Raw genomic sequence first — 27,175 nt, 5'->3', positions numbered from 1 at the left:
GGCTCCATGCACCGGGAGCCCGACGTGGGATTCGATCCCGGGTCTCCAGGATCGCGCCCTGGGCCAAAGGCAGGCGCCAAACCGCTGCGCCACCCAGGGATCCCCAAGTCTGTCCAATTTTTAATTGAGCTGATACAAAAGTTAGTGAGTTCCCTGTCTCTGGAGGTGTTCAAATAAGTTAGCCCACACAAAATTACTGATGTTCAGTTATTTTTGACCTACAAGAATAGAAATTTCATATGGTTCCATCTAGCCCTTGGTAGAAATGGTGGAAGGTGAGTCAAGCAATTGATGGTATTTTAAGAGCAAGTGACAGAAATACAACTCAAACAGGTTTGAACAGAAGAAGAGAGAGGTGATAGTGGAGTGGGAGATGTGTCAGTATATTGTAGCTTAAAAGTCCAAGGAAATTCTAGCTTTAAGTATGGCTGGATCTGAGGTCTATCTCTGCATTCCTCCACCTTGCCCTCCTTTGGGTTGGCTCTATTCCCAGACAGACCTGCCCTTGTGGAGGACAGCCTTGTGGTGGACAGCTTTACGGCACCAGCAGCTCCAGGTGTGCATTAAATCAGCTTAACAACCCCAATCAGCTTAACAACCCCAACCCCAACCCCAAGAGTCTCTCCTCACCAATAATTCCTGGGACTGACTCTAAACTGACTTAGGGGGCAACCCCGGTAGCTTAGGCGTTTAGCGCCGCCTTCAGCCTGTGGCCAGATCCTGGAGACTAGGGATCCAGTCCCACATTGGGCTCCCTGCATGGAGCCTGCTTCTCCCTCTCTCTGTCTCATGAATAAATAAATAAAATCTTTTTAAAAAAATAAAAATAAAAAATAAACTGACTTAGGTCACATGTCCATCCTTTAGTCAGTAAATAAGGTTGGGTGTGTCAGGGGTGGAGAGGAATAAGATTACTGATTGGCTTGGCCTTCATTACAAGTTGATCCCAGAGTCCAGATGAGGGTAGGATGAGGGGGTAGTGGTGATCAGACACATGGCCTAACATAAAGAAAGGGTAGCTTTCCAAGACACCAAACAAACATACTACTGAGGTTCTGTGGCCCAAACTGAATGATGAGAAGGACCAGCCAGGTGAAGATCCTAGCAGAGAATGTGGGTTGGTACTGATGGAGAAATGACCTAAGTGGGTTTGAGAAACAGAAAGGCGTCCAGGGTTTCAGTTATCTATGGCTGTAAAACCAAGTGCCAAAACTCAATAGCTTAAGGTAATAACCATTTTCTTTCTCATACTTCTATGAAATGACTGGACTCAGCCAGGCAGTTCTCTGGTCCACGTAATTCAGCTGACTGCTTGACTGAGGCTGGAGGAGCCAAGATGGTTAACTCCCCAGTAGATAGTTGAGGCCGTAGGCCAGGGGCTCATCTGCGACTATGGCCAGAACTTCTCCTCCACATGGCTTCTCTGTATGGCCTTTGTTTTCTCACAGGATGGTGGCTGGATTCCAAGAAAGGAAGCAGAAGTTGCCAATCTTCTTAGGCCTCTCATCTCAGAAGTCCTAGAACATCAATTTTACTATATTCTATTGGCTAAAGTGGTCATGGGCAGCATATTCAAGGGGTCTGACATTAGCATATAGGGACAAAAGGAATTGATGGCAGTTACCCAGGGGGCGGAGTGGGGGGGGGGGTAGGGGAGAGGGGACGATCTTTCCCAGCTAGTATGACTAGGCCATCGTGAAGGGCAGAGTGGTGTGCAATAGAGTTGGAAAGGTAGAAAGGGACTAGATCAGGGTCAGCAAACTGACCCACATGCCAAATCCAGCCCATTGCTTGATTTTGTAAATAAAGTTTTATTGGAACACAGTCACATTTATCTGTTTACCATATTGTATATGGCTATCTTGTAGCAGAGCTGAGTGGTTGTCACACAGATCATATAGCTATCTAGACCCTTATAGAAAAGGTTGCCAACCCCCAGGCTAAGGCATGGATGCCTTATAAGTCTCATCGAAGGATTGGAATTTTATTCTGAGTGATAGGAAACCACCAGATGGTTTTAAACCAGTGAGCCACATTATCTGACCTCCATTTTTAAAAGCTCTGCTCTGGGAATGGATTAGAGGGAAGAGAGAAGTGAAAGCAGGGAGACCAGAAGCAGGCTATGGCAAGCATCAAGATGAGAAATGGACAAGTAGACAACTGAGAGAAGTAGGTGAATTTGGCACATGTACTGAAGAAAGGAAGCCCACAGGATTGCTGAGCCACCAGATTCAGAGATGAGAGAGAAAGAAATCAAGCATGACTTCTAAGTTTCCAGCTTGAGCACCTGGGTTCATGGTGGTCCCATTAACTGAAAAGAGAAAGACCCAGGGAGGAGTGGGTTGGGGAGGAAAGCATCAAGAATTCCATTTTCCACATTCTAAGCTTGTGATGTTTGTCAGGCATCCAAAAGGCAAAGTTAAATAAGCAGTTAAATACTTGAGTCTGGAGTTCAGAGTATAAATTTGAGAATCATCAGTGAAAGAACATATTGAGCCAGAAGCAGGCAGCCTGGGCGGCTCAGCAGTTTAGTGCTGCCTTCAGCCCAGGGTGAGGTCCTGAAGGCCTGGGATTCAGTCCCGTGTCAGGCTCCCTGCAGGAGCCTGCTTCTCCCCCTGCCTGTGTCTCTGCCTCTCTCTCTCTCTCCTCTCTCTCTCTCATAAAAAAAAAAAAAAAAAAAGCCAGAAGCCTGGAAGGAATATTAACAAGGAAAGGTGTGAAGAGAACCCTTGGATGGGCAAAAACTAGAAGCATCAGGGGCAGGGAATTCAATAACAGGGATTAAGAAGGAGAGGTTAGTAAGGCAGGAGGATCCAGGAGACTGTGGTTTTTCATGAAAGCTAGAAAAAAAATATTTCAAACTGGAAGGAGTTGTTCACTGTGTTGAATGTTTCTGGTGAATAGAGAAGTCACCACCAAATTGGGTGATATGAGGTCTCTCTGAAACCTTGACAAGAGCAATTTCAGTGAGTTGGGCGGGGTGGGGGGGGGTGGGGGACGATGACCAAACACTGGACAAGTTTGAGGAAAACATGGGATGTGGGCAAGTGGAGATAGATAGCAAGTATAGAGAGGCCTTTTTTGAGAAGTTTTGCTGCAAAATGAATGGGTCAAAACCCCAGATGTCCATTGCAGGCTCATGACCTTCAAAGTTCCTTCCAAGCTTGAGAATCTTTGACTTAATGAAGTACCTACTATGTGTCAGCTCATTCCTTGTCTGCAGTGCTGATGAGCAATTTCTCCTGATAACTCATGGCGAACCTGGAGGGAGCACAAGAGAAATCCATATCTAGAGCTTCAAGGAAAAAGAAAAATGAGAAAGAAAGTTTGCAGCTACCCAGAGGCAAGTATAGATTTTCAAATGGTTTCTCCATGTTGTAGGAAGACCTGCAAACGCATCAAGCAAGCAGTTTCATTTCTGCTGGGTGTGCACGCAAGCTCTTCCTTCCACACTTGCCCAAGGAAGCTTGTTCATGCCAACTTCGGAAATTTGCTGCCAAATATAAATGTGCGACCCAAAGAATAAGCAGATTTCTGTAATTGGGACACAAATGCGTCTTGTAGAACGATACAAAGTATCATTTTTGTTTCAGAAACGTGTTACTTTTTTCTGGAAAACATTTAAGTTCCCATGACGAATATCTAGGACTATACATACTCATGCACATAGAACCTACTGTTATTTTAAAATATACAGTTTGGGGACACCTGGGTGGCTCAGCGGTTGAGCGTCTGCCTTCGGCCCAGGGCGTGATCCCAGGATCCGGGATCGAGTCCCGCATCAGGCTCCTTGCAAAGAGCCTGCTTCACTCTCTGCCTGTGTCTCTGCCTCTCTCTCTCTCTCTCTCTCTCTCTCACGAATAAATAAATAAAATCTAAAAAAAAAATACAGTTTTAAGTCTATTTTATCACAGACTGTAAGGAAGATGAGATAATTTTGTATCTAATTCTACTCCCTGATGATCTTAAAAGACATCATCTGACTCTAAAGTCTGAGCTCTGAACCATTTGCTACTCTGTTTTGTAGAGGTGCAGGCTGGCCCCTTAGGTTGCCAGTTTTCCTGGATCTATAAAAAGGTGTATATATAATCATAACAGGAGTCATATTTCTCTTCTCCCATGAACTAGTTTAGAATCCCAGATCTGCTGCTTATGAAGCTGTGCAACCCTGAGTCTCTAACCTCTGTGAGCCATGATTGCCTTATTTGCCAACTGGCAATAGTAGATCTACTCTGCTGTTATGTATTAAGTAGGCTAATGTAGGGGCACCTGGGTGGCTCGTCAGTTAAATGTCTGGTCATGATTCTGGGGTCCTGGGATTGAGCCCTTTGTCAAGCTCTCTGCTCTGTGGAGAGTCTGCTTCTCCCTCTGCCCCTCCTTTCTGTACATGTTCTTTCTTTCTCTCTCTCTCTCTCTCTCAAATAAATAAATACTTTTAAAAATTAAGTAAATAGGCTAATATAAATAAAGGTCTGTGTACCCATTCTGAGTACAACAATGGTGCCATCATGAAGAGTAATATCTATGAGTATACCTAATCCTTATTTAAAAGGCCAACTTACCTCATCACGTTCTGAGAAGGGTCCCAGATCCCCTGGGTTATCCCCTTCCATGAGCTTGATTGTCTATCTGTTTGGAATGATCCTGATGCTTTGGTAATCCCATAGTTAGTAGTTTGCAGCCTGCCTTTCAATGTTCCCAAAGCCTCAGACTGCACAGGAGGGGGAAAGGTTCTATCCCCAAGCCCCACACACCTCTGAGTCGGCTTCCTTAAAAGATTCTAATGAAGAGTGACAACGGCTGGGTGATCATCTTTTTCACCTGACTTTGGTAGTGAAACAAACCTATCTACATAGAAACACTCAGGCTTTGGGAGACAAGGTACTCCAGTGAAAGGGTCCATTGCATGGGCCCTGACCTGACTATGGAGGCCGGCTATCTTGAGTATTCCCTCTTCTTGGACTTGAAAGAGCTGTAGAGGTTATGTCAGATCTTAGGGATATTTCCATTTCTTTATATTTTGTTTTTTTGAGGGGATGAGGCAGGAGAGCTTTCAATTACCATTCACAAATGGTAGCTGATGCTTTCTGCGCTCACATTCCCCCAGGCCCTCTGGGATTCCAGCTACAGCCAGGGTGGACATTCTCCACACACACTGGCAGTGCCTACCTCAAGTACTGGTAGAGTTCCTCAACTTCTCCACTGCAGGGTTTGTTTCCAGCTTTGGTAGTTTCCTTAGCCCTTATGCAGTCAGCCCCAAGCATGCAGGCAATTAGTACTCCCAGGGCAGCCTCAACCATTGGAGGGATGGAACAGGCCCTAGTCTCTGGTTCTGCAGAGGCACAACTCTGGAGGATATTCTCTCCCACTTCCTCAGAGGGTCCCCAGGAAGAGTGAGCCCAGTTGGCCACAACAATAACCAGTGGATTAACACATCCCTCACTGGCTTTTTTCTCCTCTTACCCTTCCCGTTCCCTCCCAAGAAGGCCACCTGGACCCAAGACCCAAGTCTCTCTAAGGTTTGGTTTTGCAGAAAACCTAAACTAAGACTTGCATGGAGGAGCAGGTTGGGAGTTTGTTTTTCTTTAACACAAAGAAAAAGGCACTCCTTTGTTTGATAAATAACAAAAAGGGAAGCTGCCACTATTGGGAAGGGGACCGTCCTGGAAGCTGAGAAGTGGAACTCATTTCTAACCACTGGTAACAAAGTTAGCTAAGCCTTCAAGTTGACTGCTAATATAGGCCAGGATCTGTTGGTGGCTGGGGGAGAAGCAGTCTGGCTGATTCTGGGTGTGGAAGTATTTCTTCTTCCCCCATCACAGTGCTGGGGGCTGGAGGCAGAATGTATGAATGGGAAAAGGCTGTGGGTTGAGACAGAGACAAATATCCAAAGCAGAGAATGGAGGCCTGGGAAGCTGGAATCAAGGCTCCAGAGTCAGAGAACAAAGAAGGTGAAGCAGATTTGTGAAGTGAAGGTGGTCTAGATTAATTGCAGGGACCAAGGGTAAAAGGTTCTATCCCATCCCAATATTTGTGTGAGATGCCACAGGGGCCTAATAATCCGATGGCTATAAGAACACCTTCTCTGGCTGTGGGTCTTTCTGTATGGGAGGAAAAGAAAAAGAAATGAAAGAGGAGACAGGGATGAAAAGCAGTTGGGCCCAACAGACGCCCGGATCCCAAGGGCATGATTTTAAGCCACAGGAAAGGAAGAGTAAAAGAAAAGGTAGCGGTGAGCAAAGGGGATTTCCAAGAACAATCAACAAGAACTGAGAACTCAGTCACCTGCCTTCCTTCCTGCTGATTTTATAAGGTTGCTTTTTCATTTGGATATGTGGGTCTACTGAGACAATGTAGGGTTTCTAAGGAGAGAAATAGTTTTCCAGGTGTTACAGCTGGACAATTTTAGTTCCACAAGAAGGCTGGGTGGTCAGCTACAAGTGTGAAAGTGGAATAAATCAGATTCTCTGTAATAGAGACAGCAGATCAGAACACATCGATGCATCTGTAGAATAAGAATTTTGACAGTACTTGAGATGGCTGTATTATCCCAAAGTGGACAGCCTCTATCCTACCCCCAATCAAACCCACCCACACAAGCCCACCTGAGACTCTCCCAAACTATAGGTCTTCATCTATGCCGCCAGAATTCTAGATGGCTGCTGGTAGCTGTAATTCAATAATTATCATTACCAGACAGACCTCTTACTGTAGATCATCCCAGCTGTTCCTTTGTGAGGATAGGACACAGTTTCCTGATAAAGGTCGTAACCTTTCATCTCAACTAAATTCTTGTTTTGATTCCTGGTCTCGAGTGGCTCTGCAATGCTAATTTCCAACACGGCTGTATGTGTGGACCATGGGGACTTAGTCACCAGGACCTAAAAACGAAACCCATTGAGTGAGTATATTAAAAAATTCCTCAGGATCACATGAAAAATTAATTTATAAAAAAGTGAGGAGCACTGAAATCAGTGTGCTTTCACAGAACAATTCAACAATTCAACCTTTACATGTTTTTTTTTTTTTAATTAGCAGTGGATGTTTCCATAAAACCGTTCCCTCTTTACAACTCATATGAGGTCTTTGGATTATCATCAACAGCTGAGTGCCTCTAGGCCTTTGCTGTCCACCTGTGGCTCCTGAGTACTTGAAATGTGCTGGATTGAGATGGGCTGTGAGAGACCCACATCAGCTTTTGAGGATTTAGCATAAAAAATAAATGTAGAACATCTCATTAGTAAATTCTTTATATCGATTACATGCTGTAATGATAATATTTTGACATACCTGAGTTAAAGAAAATATTTAAACTGATTTCACCTGTTTCTTTTACATTTTAATGTGTCTCCTAGAAAAACTCTTAGAAGTCCAGGTGTGTGGCTCCCACTGTATTTCTATTGGATGGTCCTGCTCTAGCCTGTCTGGTGGGGGCAGGTGGGGGGTGTGGCTGGAGGACAGTCTCTTAGAAGGGGGCTCAGGAGGCTGCGCTTGAAGTTCCTTTGCAAAGCAAATGCTGGTTTTGCCCTACATCCCCTACATTGTGTGTTTGGGGAGGTTTATTTGGGGGGGGCTCTTGGAGGTTATTTGTGAGGGAAGGAGCTATTCTATCCCACAGTCACCAGAAATTGGCTAATATTTCCTTGCATTTTAGAAACATGCGGCAGTGTATCGAACAGTTTTATTGTATGATTTGCATATCATAAAACTCATAATTTGAGGAGTTTAACCACACTTACTATCACCATAATCCAATTTTAAGACAATTCCATCACCCTGAAAACTTTTCTCATGCCCATTTCGATTCAATCCCTAGTCCCAGCCACCACTAGGTAACCACTGATCTGCTTTCTCTCGATGTAGTTTTGAAGTTTTTTTTTTTTTAATTTCATATACATGGTATCATATAATAGGTGGTCTTGTGTGTCTGGCTTCCCTAGCATACAGTTTTTGAAGCTCATCCATGTTCACAGTGCTTCTCTTACTAACTTCCCTCCCCTCTTTTTTTGCCTACTTTTAGAGGAAACAAATGGGTGGCAGAAAATCTGGGGGAAATTCCTCTGTAACTGATCCTGGAAAAGTTGCCAAGGCTAAGAAAAAGCACGCTAAAAATTTCATGTCACACTGGGATTTGATTATAGGACTCTGCAGATCTCTCTTCTGTTTTTAAAAAGAAGATTGACTGTATTGGCAAAACAATATTCATTTCCCCATTTTACCTTCCTGTTCTTGTCTATAAACTTACATAACTTACATATCCTTGTACTCGTAGTGTAGATAAAGATGTGGCATTCTATATTTTCTTTACCATCAAATACATTTTCTAAATGATGATGACAGATTTATTCTCCAGAATCCACACTCTCTCACCTGGAAACTGAGCAGATGTAACTGATTTTTATGGAAGTTAACACTCTGACAGTCATTCATGTATTCAAAGAAGTGCAAGCTCTCGTGGTGCTACTTATACTGAAATCTAACCAGCCCACGGTCCTAAGATTTTGCAGTGCAAGTCACGGTGTTTGTTTAACAGACAACAGCTAAAGAGAAACACTCCAGAACTGTTTTCTTGGCTAATAAGCAGGTACCAAAATAATGCATATCTTCTGACACTGCCCCCCCCCTCAAATCACTGAAAAGTTTACCCGTGATAATATGTGGACTTGGAAGAGTGGGTGGTGAGAATTTCTGATAAACACACCCTTAAAGACTGAATCACACACAAGCTGCTACAGGAACCACCCGTGAAAATCACAGACTGTGACAAGTGTGGGGGAGGGGGGTAGAAGGTGAAAGTCTAGGCTGAGGTTAAATCCCTTTCAATCACATTTTTAATCAGATAAAGTAAAAATGAAACTGTTTCACGTCTTCTTTTGCTTACTGTGGCAGGTGTGTTTAACTCACCCATCCAACTGAGGCAGACGTTGTTAGAAGACAACCCAGCACAGTGGCTTCCTCCCTCAGGCACCTCTGTGTCTATGCTTGCAGGCTTTTTCTGCCCCCGGCAGCATGCTGGGCCCACAGTCCAGATGGGCCAGGAGGGCTGGGGAGTGGCACCCCCAGGACAACCCTCAGGAGATGAGGATAAACCCACCAGCCCCCTCAAGCCCTGCTGGGACAGTTGGAGGTGTGTTCTACACAGCCTCTCAGAGGGGCCCCTGCGGCAGGATTGAGGCCCTGCGGGCCTCCAAGGTAACCTATGCGGTTGGATTTTCTCCCTTCCCCTGCTCCCTTCCCCACTTTCTCGCTCTGCTTCCCAGGATCACTTCCAAATATGCTACTTGCCTCAAATCCTTTGCCTCAGAGTCCACTTTTGAGGGGGAGTCCAACTAAAACATCTACTAAAATTTTGGGTAAGTATAACTTCAAAGGGATTCTATTACTATTTTTAGCAGAATTTTCTGGGTCATCTTTAAGAAGACCCAGGGAAAAGTAACCAAAATAATGAAAGTTGTACCAAATACTGGGTTACTTCTCTAGTATCACCTGAGGTTATCGTGTCTCTTAAGCGATACTATAACTAAACACACTGTAGTCTGGACCCACGCAGACAGGGAACTGGATACTGTGCTAACACTTCATGCACATTAGCTGCTTTCATTTTCACAACAACCCCAGGATATAAGTACTGTTATTGTCCTCCTTTTACAGAGAAGGAAACTGGGAGATTCAAGTAATTTGGTCCAAGTAACACAGCTAGAAAAGATGGAGTCGGGATTCCAGCCCAGGCAGCCTGGTTCCAGATTCCCCAGAGAATAGCTACTGACATGGCCCTGAGTATATGAGAGGTGTTTGACAAATTCTTGCTTGAAAATAAATAAAATCTTTTTTAAATGGGGGGAGGGGCTGGGTTGTTCCAACAACCTGGGTTGTTCAGTCCATTGAGTGCCCGACTCTTGATTTCGGCTCAGGCTGTGATCTCAGGGTCATGAGATCCAGCCCCATGTAGGGCTCTGCACTCGACACAGAGTCTGCTTGTCTCTCTCTCTCTCTCTCTCTCTCTCTCACACACACACACACAAATAAATAAAGTTTAAAAATCTTAAAAAAAAAACAAACAAACGCATGCTTGATCAGAGAATTACCACATGTAGAGAAAGGAAAGAAAATGGTCTACTAATATCTTCAAATGTTCGAAGGCTTTGATCTATAAACTCCTGTGGTGGTTTGGTGAAGTCCATGGAGTCTTTCCCAGGAAAAATTTTTTGTAAGTACATAAAACACAGAGGACTACAGAGAGGAAATCAATTATACTGAAATGCATTTGTCAAAATGCTACCCCAAATTGTGATATGGCAATCTATGCAAACCTAAAACACAGGTTTGATAATCTTTCTCACCAATTCTGAACTTCTCAGTGCCTGCCCTCCATTGTCCCCCAAATAAAATCTAGGACACCCAGGATGGCATTCAAGTCCTATGTGATCTGAATCTAATAATTTCCCATACTTAATGGGTGGTGCCTCCCATGTTCCTTACACTCAGCCACAGCGAATTCTCTGCTTCCCCAAAGCACCCTTGCACTTCCAGGGACTCCCTGTTTCCTCTCTTGGGAATGAGTGACAGCCTGAAGGCCGAGTCCTTCTCCCTCAGCTTCTTTGCAAAGTCTTCCATGATAGCCCCTCTCCCAGGTGAAATGAATCATCACTCCCCCTCTAAGTGCCCATTACTCTTTCCACATGCCTCCACTCTAGCAGAGTGAACACATTATGATTATTGTGGACATATTTTAAGGCATATGACATGAACACTATCTTATTAATCCTAGGCAGTGCCTGGCAGCGTATCTAGCCCAAGACGAGAGTTCAGTGAATGTTGGCTAAGACTGATTTGAGGATGGGACATGGGTAGTTCACTTGACACAAGTTTGAGACTTGTATGGAGTACCTCAGTATTTCCCACCAAAGATCATGGATATTTGGGAGTCTGGGAACAAAGTTTGAAGCGGCCCACTGAAATCATGAAATTTCCTCAAGGACTTGTATTATCTTAAAATTTCATGTAAAACTGGCTCTCTCTTGCATAATACATTAACATTTGTTATCAAGGCTTAAGTAAAAATAGCTCAAATTTTTAAGTTAAGTAGACATTCCTAAAGAAATCTGGCTTCTCTCTCATGTGGCTTCTTATACTCTCCGGCCTGCCAATGAACCTATGGGTACAGATACCAAGGTGGAGAGGCAGGGAGCTAGAAGGCTCCTTTTCCTGACCCCATAGGTGAGGGCACCATCTGGCTGATTTGGCCTGGAAGTCCCAGAAGCCTCCACCCCACACCCCACTCCCCATTCCCCCAGGCAGCTGGATGCTAAGTACATGGCATGAGGCGCACCTTGCCTCCCAGCAAACATTTCAGAGGAGTAATTATTCAGCCACCTATCCGGTTTCTAATCTTTCTCCAGCGCCTTTTAGGGATGACTCGTTCTGTGAAGTGGAACGTTTTGTTGGGTTTTTCCAGGATGTCCCTTTCTTTGCATTTGTTACTGTTTTCGGGATTCTTTTGTTGCCGGTGTGATTTTATCATTTGTGACCTGTGACCTCCTTTCTTCCTTTATGGGGCACACTTTTCTTTGACTGAGGAGAGCCTGAACATGTCTCCAAGTTCTTCCTTTCTATTTAAGTTCGATCTATGTCTTTAAACCATGGAGTGGAGAAAGCATGGACCTTTGAGTCAGGCAGAGCTGGTTTCAACTTTAGTTCTGCAACTCCCTGACCTAACAGCATGCATACGGTAAAACCTGGTGCAGAGTAAATATTCAACAAATGTGAATTTTCATTTCCTTCCTTTTACTAGAGAGAGACGGTATCTCGTTCTGTGTTCTGAAAACCTGGCTGGTGTTGGTGCCTCATAAAGAACCAGTTGCAATAAAATCCAAGAGCTTAAAATTAGCACCATTCTTTGCTGGAAGCAAAATTAGCTTAAAATGAACTGTGCTTAAAACAAGTCATGGTGGTGGGGCGCCTGGCTGCCTCAGTTGGAAGAGCGTGTGACTCTTGGTCTTGGGATTGTGAGTTCTAGCCTCAATGGGGGGTAGAGGTTATTAAAAAAAAAAACTTTAAAATAATAATAACGATAAGAAGTCATGGTGGGTGTGGTACAGATGACCACTCCCTGTGGGGGTTGGGGTCTCCACCTTTGGCTTACCCAGCATGGAGATTTGACAGATGTCTATTGACTGAGTGAGTGAATAAATAGACAAAGGAATGAATGAACACATCCCTCCAGGATGATGGATTTGAGATGAATAACTAAATTAGGTCAAAGTAACTCAATAATTTGTAATATGTGAAAGAGGTCCACCACATGGGGATGAGGGGGGGGGGGCGTGAGAGGGTGACAAATCCTCCAGGCATTCAAGCATGCCATCGGTGCCAGAGCAGGTGGGCTCAGGAGGCGACTGGCTTACAGGGGTTCATCGTTAGGGTGGTCAGGAGTTCCCAGGGAAGGCATGAGGAGGGGGTGCCCTCTGATGACTGCTGTTTGAGCATAAATACATATGGGGTTTTTTTCTGGCACATAATTGCTGTGTTTCTGGGTTGCAGCGGCAGGTTGTGACTGCAGGGCTATCTTGGAGGAAGGACCTCAGATGACTAAGCTCGGCTTTGCATCACCAGCTGTTTTCCTGCCTTGGCTGCCTCTGGCCTCAGCGAAAAGCCTCCCTGCCTGTCTCCTGTCCCCGACGTCGTCCTGGCACAGTTCTCACAGCCCGGCCACGGCCACAGTGATCTCTCCAGATCAGATCTTAGGAACCTCCCTCCTTAATACTTCCCATTCCTATTTGCATTGGGAAAAAACGTCCCAGCCCCTCTGTGCACAGCCTGTGTCGACCCCTCAGATGCCCGCCCTCACCGTATGCAGCCACTTGGGGCTTCCATGCTCCATGGTTTGCCAAGTCCATGGACACCTCACCAAGGGCCTTTCCATTTGCCCTTCCCTCCGTCTGGAAAGCTCCTCCTGCTCTCCACAGGCTGGCTTTTCTTTCTGCTCAGCTCTCCGATCTTCCCATTCTCTGTGTCCTTCCCAGACTTTCTGAGCTAAGTAGCTCTCTCTCATCCTCGCTACTTCTCTATATGCTTATTTTCTCCATGTCACTTAGGACTACCTAAAAACTAAAAAACTAGACTAGTTTATCTTTTAGGGCTGTTTTTTTTCCCCACCCATTTTCTCTTCCCCTAATAGAATGTAGGGCTTAGGGGTTCAGATCTATCTGTCCCTAGCACAAAGTGGCCATAATAGGTGCTCAATAATTGTTTGTTAGATGAATAAATAAATAAAATCCATTCCATGGAGAATAAACAAGCTCACGTAGCACAATCTCTGCCAACTTCTCACCATTGTTTGCTAGAAAGGGGGGTGGCACCATTGCTACAAGGAGGAGAGAGAAGTGTCTAGAGGAGGGAGCTTACAGGCTGCCACAGTGCTCTCCCAGGAACCCAACCTCTGAGTGACAATGACCCTGCACAACACAGTTGTTCCCAGCAGTTCTTTAGGAATCCTTGAAACCTTAGTAACCCTGAAGAGCTGGCAAATCTGGAAGCTGTCGATGACCCCAAGGCTCCACAATCCTGCTACAACAGCCAGAAAATGGATTTGTTTGGTCACTGTCATCACAGCTGACATGTGACATGCATCATCACAGCTGAACACTGGTTTGGATTCCTGTCTTAGTCAGTCCCCTTGGGTCAGAGTAATGATGTTGCTCAGGAATAGTTCAGCAGCAGTGAAATGGACTCTGGGTATCTAATCAAAATGGGGATTTACTAAAAACTATGAGAGGCTCATGGTTCCAGAAGGAGGGGCTGGCATGATTAAGTCAAGGAAGTAAGGAAATGCAAGGCAAAGCAGGTGAGCCACAGGGCACAGTGCACTGGAACGCAAGCCAGCAACAGTGCGGGGGCAGGAAGCCCATCCCGTTTCCCAGGCACAGGAGGTGGGCCCCTGCCTTCTCTCTTCCGCTCCTTTCAGGGTTGAGAAAGGGCAAACTTGTCTGAGGCAGGATATCCACAGATGAAGAAAACGGTGTACTTTCCCCTACCAGCTCTGCCTGTTGAAAAATGAAGAGGTGACGACAACACCTCCGTCATTCACCTCCAAATGACACGATTAAGCCTCGGCCTTGCCAGGACTACAGGGCAAAGTGGCCCCAGCAAGTCTGGGCTAGGCCTGAGCTGGCAACAAAGCATGTGTCACAAAGTCACATGCCTGCGGGGACCGGGGGTCAGGGAGACATGTAAAGCCAGCCAGGTGAGCGACAATATGGAGAGATGATGCCTCTGCCAGGTGGAGATCAAGCGCCCCCAAGGCATCCCACCCTGAGTGTGTTTGTGGTATGTTATGGTGGTTTTTCTCTGTAACGTAGTGACGGAACAGATTCATTGGTGGCTTTCCTAATATCGAATCAACCTCTAGTCATGTGTGAGGCAGCTTGTGAGGGACAACTGTTTAATTTTCAGGGTTTTCAAGTTTTATCATTACTGAATATTATTTTTAATCCTAGATGAAATTGGTCTGTAGCTCTTTTCTATTTGGAGGGTATGTTCTTTGTCACCTTTCATCTTTCTCTATGGCCCAGGTTAAATCTCTGATTATTAATCATATGAAGAGTATTTTAAAATGTAGATACCCAAGCCATGGACCCGATCAATTAAATCAATTTCTGGTGAGGGGATTCAAATACCAGTATTTCTTTTTTTTTTTTTTAATTTTATTATTTATGATAGTCACAGAGAGAGACAGGGGGGCAGAGACACAGGCAGAGGGAGAAGCAGGCTCCATGCACCGGGAGCCCGATGTGGGATTCGATCCCAGGTCTCCAGGATCGTGCCCTGGGCCAAAGGCAGGCGCTAAACCGCTGCGCCACCCAGGGATCCCAAATACCAGTATTTCTAAAAACTCCTCAAATAATTCCCATGTTCAAACAAGGTTGAGAAACACTGCCCTAGCCTAGTGCTTCTTAAATGACACAGAGCTTCATTTAGTAGATCTCCATGGGGGATTGACACTTTACATTTCCAGTGAGCTGCCAGTGATGCTGATGCTGCTAGGCCATAGACCACACTTCATGTAGCCAAGATTTTGAATCACATTGTGAGCATCTGTGTTTCAAAGATTTGATAAGATTCAGCTATGCGGCCATTTCATCCAAATGTCTTTTCAACATCAAATCTTGTTACCTTTCTAATCTCTTCTATAGTTATTGAGTTACTTATATCTTCCACTTTTTCCTGTGTCATTTTTGGTATTTTGCATTTTTCAAGAAATCTATTTTTTCTATGTTTTCAAATTTACCGCCACACCCTTACATTTAATAGCCCCTTATTGGGGATCCCTGGGTGGCGCAGCGGTTTGGCGCCTGCCTTTGGCCCAGGGCGCGATTCTGGAGACCCGGGATCGAATCCCACGTCGGGCTCCCGGTGCGTGGAGCCTGCTTCTCCCTCTGCCTGTGTCTCTGCCTCTCTCTCTCTCTCTCTGTATGACTATCATAAAAAAAAAAAAACCAGCCCCCTATTATTTTAAACTCTTCTGTATCTGTAATTACAACAATTCAGATTCAAAAGTTTAAAAAATATTAAGCCGATCAACCCAACACCTGTGCCTGACTGATCTTTGGCCCTCCAATTTGAGATCCTGCCAAAGAACTCCAATTACTCCATCATTTCTCTGGCTTTTAAGTTGTTGCTGACTCTAGAAGATTCCATTAAAATAGTTACTCAAGAGGTAATCTCAGAAACAATTCCAGAACTAGTTATAGTTAACAACCTTGAAATCCAATCACTTTATATTACCGATGGGGAAAATGAGGCCCATGAAGGTGTATGACTTACCTACTTGTAGTGGAAAGATTAAAATTAGAACCCAGGATGTCCAGGAACCCAGTTGGGGATAGGAGATACATCACCACTTCAGCCTTAGCTTGGTTCCTACAATTCAACAATTCAAGAGCAGTCACCAAATGTGAATGATGTATAATGCTTGGTGTTTATCTGGCATTCAAAGCCTTTGATATTCAGACCACTTTTGTCATGTTCACACCATTCTATGGTCCTGAAGAGAAAGTGATGTTATTAAGGAACAAATGCCTGGGGCACCTGGGTGGCTCAATTGGTTAAGCATCTACCTTCAGCTCAGGTCATGATCCTAGAGTCCTGGGATCAAGCCCCAAATTAGGGTCCCTGCTCAAGCAGGGAATCTGCTTCTCCCTCTCCTGTCCACTCCCGTGCTCCCTCTCTCACTCTACTCTCTCTCCAATAAATAAAAAACTTTAAAAAAGAAAAGAAACCAATGACTAGAACTGTTTGTGGAAACATAACATGGTACAGCCGCTGTGGAAAACTAGGTATGGTGATTCCTCAAAGAATTTGAAAATATAACTGTAATATTATTCAGCAATTCCACTTCTGGATATATATCTAAAATACATGAAAGTAGAGTCTCAAAGAGATACTGCATGTCCATGTGCATAGTAGCATTATTCCCAAAAGCCAAAACGTGGAAGCAGCCCAAGTATCCACTGACACATGAATGGATAAGCAAAATGTGATATGTACATACAACGGAATATTATTCAGCCTTAACAAGGAAGGAAATTCTGACATATGTGCCACCCAAAGGCAAAGGGGATGATTTTGTCCCAGAGCCCATGAGTAGGAACTGTTGCCACCCATTCATCTGAAGTATTGCTGCTGTTAAAACTGTCTCTCCCACTGAGCAGAAAGCCAAAGCCCACCTGCTCGTGTCTTTGAAACTGCTATCAAAGCTGCTGAAGGCCTCAGTTACCCTAGCCACCACTGTTGCCCTCACCCCAGGACCCCACCAGTGCACAGCCTGCATCCACCTACTGCAGCTACTGTGAATGTCACAATCGGGGCTGGGGGAAACAGGGGGAGGCTCTTCTCCCCTGCTCCTGCCCTCCAACCAAGTCACACAAGTGCCCTGCACCAGCAACACCTAACTGACACAGGGCCCAGCTGGCAAGGAAGTTTGGAAAAGGCAGTTTCCAGGCCACCAGCCATGGAGACACAGAGAAGAATGTGGAAAGGCAGGAATGAGGCTGAAGGGCCACAGACAATATCCGGGTATAGCTACCAAGAGGCAGTGGTGAGGCAAGAAGGTGGGATCTGAAAATCAAGTCTTGGAATTCAAACATGTCTCACCGAGTAACAGTAATGATCAGCATCCCTGAGGTATCACCAATTCCATCTGGTGGCCCCTCTCTGATCTTTCCATAAAAACTACCTAGCCTGGGGCAGCCTGGGTTGCTCAGCGGTTTAGCACTGCCTTCGGCCCAGGGTGTGATCCTAGAGACCTAGGATGGAGTCCCACATCAGGCTTCCTGCAGGGAGCCTGCTTCTCCCTCTGCCTATGTCTCTGCCTCTTTCTCTCTCTGTGTCTCTCATGAATAAATAAATAAAATCTTTAAAAACAAACAAACAAACAACTACCTAGCCTGGAGGGGATTTTTCTCTGCTGGCCTGGGGGAGGGGGACAGCTGGAGGTTGCTGAGTAGTCCCTGAGGGCGCTACTGTTAAGTAGTCTTCTGTTAAGCAGAAACAGCCCAGAACCTGGAGGTCCCATTCCCCCCCAGGTTAGGAGCTGTGGCGTCTGCTCAGCTGCCACAGCAAAGTATCACAGGCTGGGCAGGTAGAACAACAGTCATTTTCTCACAGTCTTGGAGGTTGGAAGTCCAAGTTCAGGTGCAGACAGTTTGGTTTCTCCTGAGACCTCTCACCCTGGCTTGCAGACAGCCACCTTCCCGCTGTGTCCTCAGACGCCCTTCATTATCTCTGCTCGTACTCCTGGTCTGTCTTCCTCTTCTTAGAAAGATACCACACTACTGGATTAGGGTCTGCCTTTATGGCCTCATTTAACCTTAATTACCTCTTTGAAAGCTGTCTTCAAATACAGTCACCCTGGGGATTAGGGCTTCAAGACAAGAACCAGGAGGGGGAAGGTGCTGGGTATTATTTGGTCCATAACCAAACCATTAAGGAGCCAAGTAGATATTTGCAACTCTGAGAATAAACAGACACCTGCCTTTTGAGCCCTGGTCAGGGATCTGCTGAATCACCCCCATCCCTTTACACCCAGTTAAAACTTACTTTGTCCTTCGGTTCATTTATACCCCAAATATCGAGTGCTAGTACTGGAGACATGAATGTTGACGTCAGGCCCATGATTACAGTGCAAAGTGGCCAAGGTACGCTCACAGTGCTTTGGGCAAGGGTGCCCACCCAGGCTGTTGGTGAGAGGCAATGTAGGCAAAGATCCCAGATCCCAGGGAAGGCTTCCTGAAGGAAGAGACACTGGAGCCCTGTCCTGAAATATGAGATGGAATTATCCACTTGAGAAGGGGATTTGTTTAACCGGAGCCTATTTGCCCAGAGCCAACCAGGAGGGAGGTTAGAGTTTGTGTACAATGTTTCTACTTAAAGTCAGGGCCTCTGGATCAGGAGTATGAGAATCACCTGGGAGCTCGTTAGGTAGAAACAGACTCTCAGAGCCCGTCCCAAACTTACTGAATCAAAATCCACAATTTAATAAGATCCCTAGAGGGTTTGTGTGAGGGTTAAAAATTGAAGAACAGGGGCGCCTGGGTGGCTCAGTTGGTTAAGCATCTGCCTTCAGCTCAGGTCATGATCCTGGGGTCCTAGGATCGAGCCCCATGTCCAACTCCCTGGTTAGCAGGGAGCCTGCTTCTCCCTCTCCCTCCCGCTCTGCCTACCACTCCCCTTGCTTGTGTGCATGCTCTCTCTCTCTCTCTCTCAAATAAAATCCTTACAAAAATAAAGTAAAATTTGGGAAATACTGATCAAATATAAAACTGTTGCTCACAGATGGAAAAACCAAGGCCCAGAGAGAGGAAATGATCCTTCTAAGATGACACAGCATTTGGAGAACAACAAAAAGTCCCAAATCTAAGCACCTGCCCCTGACTTGCAGTCTTTCTTCCAAGGATTGACATATTTGCCAGTTCACCTGAAATTCTGACATCATATTAGGATGCTGACTTTTCTGCTCAATGAGCCCTTGGAAGGCTCATTAGTAGCTGTAATTCATCAAGTAAGAACTTGGTGGGGGGGCAACATTTCACCTCTGTTGATGCTGTTCTACCTCCGGTTTGGGATGGTCTTGACTGCTTTCTGTCAGGCTCCCACCACGTCTGTGTTTTCCTGGGAGCTCACTTGCCAACAGGATTGCCGCTTCTGCCTAGAAGATACTCAGTTCATCCTAGTGCCTGGGTCTCCAGTGACAATCTCAGGCAGCCCTGTGCTCACATCTTCCATAAATATATGTGTGTGTTCATTTTCCTGGTTTATTTCTGTCTATGGTAGCCACTGCCACTAGTCTGGCTCAGGGACTTGCAATCCTTGAACTTGGTTCACGGTGCTTTGAGACTCTTAGTGCCCCTACACACACCACAAAAGCAAATGTAAATACTTCTTGAAGGACGATACTTTCAATATAGGCCTCAAATAATTCAACAAGGTAGATCAATAAGGCAGCTCTGTTAACATCTTTGGGAACAGGAAACTATAGCAAGTGATAAAGTCTTCCTGGAACTAAGTAGAACTTCTAGAGACAAAATGCCACAACCAAAATACATACACATATGCCTACTAACCTTAATGGATAAGTTTAACAGCAAAAGAAATACAACTAAAGATGGAATTAAGGAATTGGAAGACAGCCCTGAAGAAATTATTCAGAGCATCATTCCAAGAGATAAAAAGATGGAAAATGCAGGGGCACATGGCTGATTCAGTTGGAGGAGCAGGTGACTCTTGATCTTGGGGTCATAAGTTTGAGCCCCTCGCTGGGTATAGAGGTTACTTAAACAAATCAAAACTTTTAGAAATGTTTAAGAAAAAAAGATGGAAAAGGCAGAAGGGAAGATAAGTGACATAGAAAATATATTTATTTTTATTTTTTAAGACTTTATTTATTTATTCACAAGATACACACTGAGAGAGGAAGAGACAGGCAGAGGGAGAAGCAGGCTCCATGCAGGGAGCCTGATGTGGAATTCGATCCTGGATCCCAGGATCATGCCCTGAGCGAAAGGCAGACAGACGCTCAACCTCTGAGCCACTCAGGCATCCCAGAAAATATATTTTAAAAGTCTAACATACATTTTATCAGAGACTCAGAGGGAGGAGTGAGAGGGAAGCAGGCTGTGGCAATCCTGAAGATGTAGTGAAGGTCTGAAAAGATGACCTTTCTAGCACTGAACACAAGTAAAGGGTCTACTGAAAAGGCACGTGTGTGCCTGGTGGAGGCTCTCTCCTCCCTGGAATTGGAGCAGCAGAATCCAAGCGCTGAGTTCCACTTCCAGACTCATCCTTGGCTACCATATCTCCCTCCTCCACAGTTGTCTTTTTAAAAAATTTATTTATGTATTTATGTATGTATGTATGTATGTATTTATTTATTTATGTTTCATCTGTGTCTAGCAGGTCTTTACATGTCAAATTTTTAAAAAATCCAGGGTTTACTTTGGATTTTACACACATGGCAGACAGTCTCTAGGCAAAATATATAGTTCGATGAATAAGAAAGTGTCTTCTTGGGAAGCCCGGGTGGCTCAGCAGTTTAGCACTGCCTTCAGCCCAGGGCATGATCCTGGAGACCTGGGATCAAGCCCCACGTCAGGCTCCCTGCATGGAGCCTGCTTCTCCCTCTGCCTGTGTTTCTGCCTCTCTCTCTCTGTATCTCTCATGAATAAATAAATTAAAATCTTTTTTTAAAAAAATGTCTTCTTTATTCTGGCATTGTTGATATAAGCAACATCTAGGACAGAAAACAAATCCTTTGGAACCTGAGGGGTAGGCCTGCTGCCAATGATTGTGTGGTGTGTGCACTGCACAAAGGTACCGGTTAGAAGACTGGGACCTGAAAACCAGCTGTGGCTCTGGCCAAGCTGTGTACCCTAGGGACCATGTCTGCCAGAAGACACCTTCCACACAAAGGTACTATATCAGGCTATAGTCAAGCTACATTTGCCCGGAGCAGAACTGTTTTCTATGTTTCATAAAAGTACCCATTCATTCACGGGGTTCCACCAAACTGTCAAGAGAAGTATCTAATAAAAGATGAATCACAAAATATATAAAGAACTTATACAACTCAACACCAAAAAGCCAAATATTCCAATTAAAAAAATGGGCAGAAGGGGCGCCTGGGTGGCTCAATCAGTTAAGCATCTGCCTTCGGCTCAGTCCTGGGATCGAGCCCCTGCTAAGCAGGGAGTCTGCTTCTCCCTCTCACCCTCTTCCCCACTCATGTTCTCTCTCTCTCTCTCTCAAATAAATAAATCTTTAAATAAATAAACATTCAAAATAAATAAATAAATAAATAAATAAATAAACATTCTTAAAAACTAAAAATGGGCAGAAGACATGAACATTTTTCCAAAGAAGATATGCAGATGGCCAATAGACAAAAGATGTTCAAAATCACTCTTTATCAAGGAAATGAAAATCACAAATACAATGAGATATCACGTGCCAAAATGATTAAAATAAAAAACAGAGGAAGAAAAAGTGTTGATGAGTTTCTGGAGAAAAAGGAACTCTCATGCACTGTTGGTAGAGATACAAACTGCTGCAGCCACTGTGGAAAACAGTAAGGAGGTCCCTCAAAAAGTTAAAAACAGAATTATTCTATGATCCAGTTATGACACTACTGGGTATTTACCCCCAAGATATGAAAACACTAATTCAAAGGGATACATGCATCCCTATGTGTATTGCAGCTTTATTTACAATAGCCAAATTCTGGAAACAGCCCAGATGTCCACTGATAGATAAATGGATTAAGATGTAGTATATGGGGCACCTGGGTGTTCAGTCAGTTAAGTGTCTGCCTTTGGCTCAGGTCATGATCCCAGGGTCTTGGGATCGAGCCCTGCATCAGGCTCCCTGCTCTCCCTCTGCCTGTTGCTCTGCCTATTTGTGCTCTCTCTCTCTGTCAAATAAAATCTAAAAAAAAAAAAAAGAAGATGTGTACACAGATGCGCGCGCGCACACACACACACACACACACACACACACACACACTGGAATACTACTCAGCCATAAAAAGAAAGAGATCTTGCCAGTTGTAACAACATGGAAGGAGCTACAAAGGATAATGCTAAGTGAAATACATCAGTCAAAAAAAAATAAAATAAAATAAAAAATAAAAAATAAAAAAAAGAAATACATCAGTCAGAAAAAGACCAATTTAGGGCCTTTGGCACAGGGGGATCCTGGGGACCTGGGATCGAGTCCCACATCCAGCTCCCTGCAAGGAGCCTGCTTCTCCCTCTGCCTGTGTCTCTGCCTCTCTCTGCCTCTCTCTCTGTTTCTCATGAATAAATAAATAAAATCTTAAAAAAAAAAAAAAAAGACATACCGGGATGCCTGGGTGGCTCAGCGGTTTGGCGCCTGCCTTCGGCCCAGGGTGTGATCCTGGAGACCCACGATTGAGTCCCACGTTGGGCTCCCTGCATGGAGCCTGCTTCTCCCTCTCTGCCTCTCTCTCTGCCCGTGTCTCTGCCTCTCTCTGTGTGTCTCTCATGAATAAATAAATAAATAATTTTTTAAAAAGACAAATACCATATAATTTAACTCATATGTACAGTCCAAGAGACAAAACAAATGGGCAAATAGAAAGAGACAAACTAAGAAACAGACTCTTAACTATAGAGAACAAACTGATAGTTATAGGGATTAAGAGTACAGTTATCATGATGAGCACTGAGTCATGTATAGAAGTGTTGAGTCACTATATTGTATGCCTGAATAGAACACTGTATGTGATTTACACTGGAATTAAAATTTAAAAATTAAAAAGAAAAGGTGAATACATTCTCAATCCATATCCTGCAGGCACATGCATGATAGAGTATGGCTTATAGGGGAAGAAATGCCCAGGTTCACCTGGCACTAAGGAGTTTCCTGTGATGCAGGACTGTCCTGGCAAAGTGGGATGGCTGGTCACCCTGCTATGGGAATTCCCTCAAGTTGGGCAACCTTGGATTGTTCTCACACGAAAGACTGAAATTCTTGGTGTTTCCCCTTTCTCTTCCCTGTGGTTCCCATGCCTCATGTTGACGCTTATGCATAAAGGGTATGGGCCATGTCACAGTGGGAGGAAGCCTTCCTGTACAAGGTATGCATCTACTGGGGATATTCCACAGTCAGCTCCTCGGACATCTTGATTGACGTAGAAAGTTATTTCTTTACTTCCCACCCAACCTTCCCGTAGGTACTTCCTATTAAATTTTTCTTACTCTTTGCTTCGTTCTGTTCCCTTTTTTCTAACTCTATTCTACACACCTACAGAACACTATTTCTCTGTTCTTTGGGTCCTTGAATACATTACTCCTTTCCTATGACCCCTGGTCTACTTCTGAGCTTCTAATTTTTTTTAAGATTTATTTATTCATGATAGACAGAGAGAGAGGCAGAGACACAGGAGGAGGGAGAAGCAGGCCCGACGTGGGACTCGATCCCGGGACTCCAGGATCGCGCCCTGGGCCAAAGGCAGACGCCAAACCGCTGAGCCACCCAGGGATCCCCTAATTTTCTTTTTTTAAAGATTTTATTTGTTTATTTGTTTGAGAGAGCAAGAGCATTCACACATGAGTGGGGAGAGGGACCGAGAGAGTCTCAAGCCGATTCCACGATGAGCCAGGCACCCCTTGCTGGGCTCGATCCTGTGACCCTGAGATCATGACCTGAGCTGAAATCAAGAGTTGGACGCTTAACCAACTGAGACACCCAGGCACCACTGTGTTGTTGTTTTTTTTTAATTGCCTTTCCCCTTCCTGATTATAAAAGTATATATATTTGTTGTAAAATGTTTAGAGAGTACAAAAAAGAATTAACATTTTATTGTGCTACATTTCTTACCTGTATCTTTTCTATGAATAGTTTCATATAGTTCAGAACAGACTGTGTAATTTTGTTTTAATCTTTTTAAAACTTAACATTGAAATATAAACATTGTATTAAAATGGTAAAAAACAAATATTATGTTTGAATCTTTTTAAAACTTAACATTGAAATATAAAAATTGTATTAAAATGGTAAAAAACATTTGCCTATCACAGTCACATCAGCAAGATGACAGGCTAGAAAGACTCCCTAGTCTCTCCTCCCCTCACAGAGACACAGAGTTAACTCCATGTATGGACCAGAATATCTCTGTGAGAACTATAGAGACCAAATGAAAGCTACAACACCCAAGCCTTTGTAAAACCAAGAAAGGATTCTAGCAAAAGGGGGATGCTAGAATATATAAAGAACTCGTATAACTCAAGAACAAATGACAAACAACAAAAATGGCAAAGGACTGGAATAGGCATTTTTCTAAAGATGATATACAAATGGCCAATAATTATATAAAAAGATGCTCAATATCATTAACCATCAGGACAATGTGAATCTAAACTACAGTGAGATATCACCTTATACCCATTAGAATACTACTATCAAAACTATACACAATAGCAAGCGTTGCTGAGAATGTGGAGAAATTGGAACCCTTGTTCCAATTGGTAGGGTTGTAAAATTATACAACTATTATGGAAAACAGAATTGATGTTGCCTCCAAAATTAAAAATAGAACTACCATACGATCTAGTAATCCTACTTCTGGGTATTTAGCCAAATGAGAAAGCAGGGTCTCAAAGATATATATGTACCTATGTATATTTATAGTAGCACTATTCATAATAGCAAAGGGTAGAAGCAACCCAAATATCCACTGACAGATGAATAGATGAGCAAACTATGGTGTATACACAAAATGGAATTTTATTATACTTTAAGAAGGAAGGAAATCCTGTCATATGCTACATCATGCATGAACTCTGAGGATAGCACACTAATTAAAATAAGCCTGTCACAAAAAAAAAAGAATTATATGATTCTGCTTAAATGAGATATCTAAGTAGTTAAATTCATAGAAACAGGAAATATAATGGTGCTTACCAGAGCTGAGGGGAAGGAAAATGTTATCTAGTGGGTACAGAATTTCAGATTTACAAATGTTCTAAAGCTGTTTCACAACAATATGAATGTAATTAACACCACCAAACTACACTTAAAAACAATTGATGGTGGGGTGCCTGGGTGGCTCCATTGGCTAAGCGCCTGCCTTTGGCTCAGGTCATAATCCCGGTGTCCTAGGATCGAGCCCCATGTCGGGCTCCTTGCTCATCAGGGATCCTGCTTCTTCCTCTCCTGCTCCCCCTGCTTGTGCGTGTGCCCACTCTCTCTCTCTCTCTCTGTCAAATAAATAAATAAAATCTTAAAAAAAAGAAGTTGATGGCAATGGGTGGTTCAGATCGTGTCCAACTCTTGATTTTGGCTCAGGTCATGATCTTGGGGTTGTGGGATGGAGCCACACATCTGGCTCTGTGGTGAGTGTGAAGCCTCCTTGGGATTCTCTCTTTTCCTCTCCCTCTGCCCCTCCACCACCCCAAATTAAAAAAAAAATAGTTGATGGTAAATTTTGTTACGCGTATTTTTTACTAGTTTGAAAAAAACCCCAAACTTTTTCTTAGAGATCATGTTCATTGATTATATTCTATTTTGTCGTATGATGTACCTTATTTGGCTTATCCATTCTCTTACTGGTCATTTAGACCAGCAGTCAGCAAACTTTCTCTTAAAGGATCAATTAGTAAATATTCTAGGCTTTGCTGGCCATAGTCAAGGCTTGTTATAGCATGAAAGGAAATATAAACAATGTGTACATGGGTGTGGCTGTGCTTCAGGTCAACTTTACTTACCAAAATAGAAGGGGGGTTGGATTTGATCCATTGGTTATTGTGGCTGAGCTTTGGTTTAAAAACTTTTTTCTAAATTTTTATTTATTTATGATAGTCACACACACACACACACAGAGAGAGGCAGAGATACAGGCAGAGGGAGAAGCAGGCTCCATGCACCAGGAGCCCGATGTGGGATTTGATCCCGGGTCTCCAGGATCGCGCCCTGGGCCAAAGGCAGGCGCTAAACCGCTGCACCACCCAGGGATCCCTGAGCTTTGGTTTAGACTGTTTCTAATATTTAGTATTACAAATAATGCTGCTAATAAACATCTTTGTAAAGAAATCCTTATAGATGTGCTAGCTTCTCTCTTGGCAAAGAATCCTTACAAATTACATTAATAGGAAAAAAGTCTGGCCAGTACTAAGGTCCTTGATAAGTACTTCAGGACACAGGTTGAAGCAGTTCTCTGAATAGTGACCTGACCCTGATTCAGCAATATCCTGGGCTCCGCCCAGGGGAATGCCTGGAACTACCCTTTCTTTGGTTCTAAGCACATCCACCAAGTTCAGCATCCCCAAGTTGTTTCCATTCCTCCAAATCCTCAGCACGTTTGCGTTTGGCAATCATCCCACTCTCTTTCCTCCTCAAATTGTCCCTCAATCTATGTGCTGCTTTTGCCTTCCCAGTCCCCTCTGGTTAAAGATGGCAGACGAAATACACACACTTATTTCAGCTTTTTCTGGAAACCCCACTAAAATGACAGCAAAAGGATTTTTACAGGATAAAGTCATAAAGACATGAAAAGATGGGGGACTTGAAAGCAGAAGGGTGAATAGCAACCTGCCTAGTAGCCTTGAGAAATTGAATCTTAAGCCAGTAGTGATGAAAGACAAGAAGCAGCTCAGTTGAGAACTCCCAAAAGTTTTGTGCCTCAGGATATGGCAACACTAGCTATTTCTAGAAGCATCGGTGCAGATAGGATTGAAAATAGAAGGACTGGTTGAAAGTCCTTAAGGAGCATTTATACCCCCAAGCTTCCTCCCCATGTCCACATGCCAGACAACTGTATGACTCCAACCCAGACCAAGACTAGAGGCTAGTCTAAAATATCTCCGGATAAGGGGACACCATCAGTCAAAATTGAGGATGAAGTACTATATTATAAATATTACTCCACTAAAACTTTCCCTGGAGACTAAGTGAAAGCTTACATACCAAGTGTTGAGATTCTCCTCACTCCACACTGGCTTGGTTCCCAGATCACGGGTAGCTAGGATGGTATCCACCCGGCAGGGGCCAGAAGATTATTTTCTGGAAAGACCTAAAGATAGCAAACTATAGGTTATAAGAAGCAACAGCCTCATCAGATCACCACGTGGGGGAACCCACACTGACAACTCCTCACGCGCAGAAC

General features: G+C 44.0%; 1 long non-coding RNA gene across 1 annotated transcript; it reads right to left on the bottom strand.

The window, feature by feature from the left end:
- LOC121478569 lies at window positions 1-27,172 on the bottom strand. Its single transcript, XR_005984519.1, has 3 exons — window positions 26,977-27,172; window positions 15,823-15,918; window positions 1-1,517 (listed from the first exon to the last, which is right to left on the bottom strand). It is a non-coding gene; the product is annotated as an uncharacterized LOC121478569 (long non-coding RNA).
- Between the last annotated feature and the right edge of the window lie 3 nt (window positions 27,173-27,175).

This window comes from Vulpes lagopus, chromosome 19 (genome assembly GCF_018345385.1).
Source record: "Vulpes lagopus strain Blue_001 chromosome 19, ASM1834538v1, whole genome shotgun sequence".
In the NCBI taxonomy this organism is placed as follows: Eukaryota; Metazoa; Chordata; class Mammalia; order Carnivora; family Canidae; genus Vulpes; species Vulpes lagopus.
This window is presented reverse-complemented; position numbering and strand designations above follow the sequence as displayed.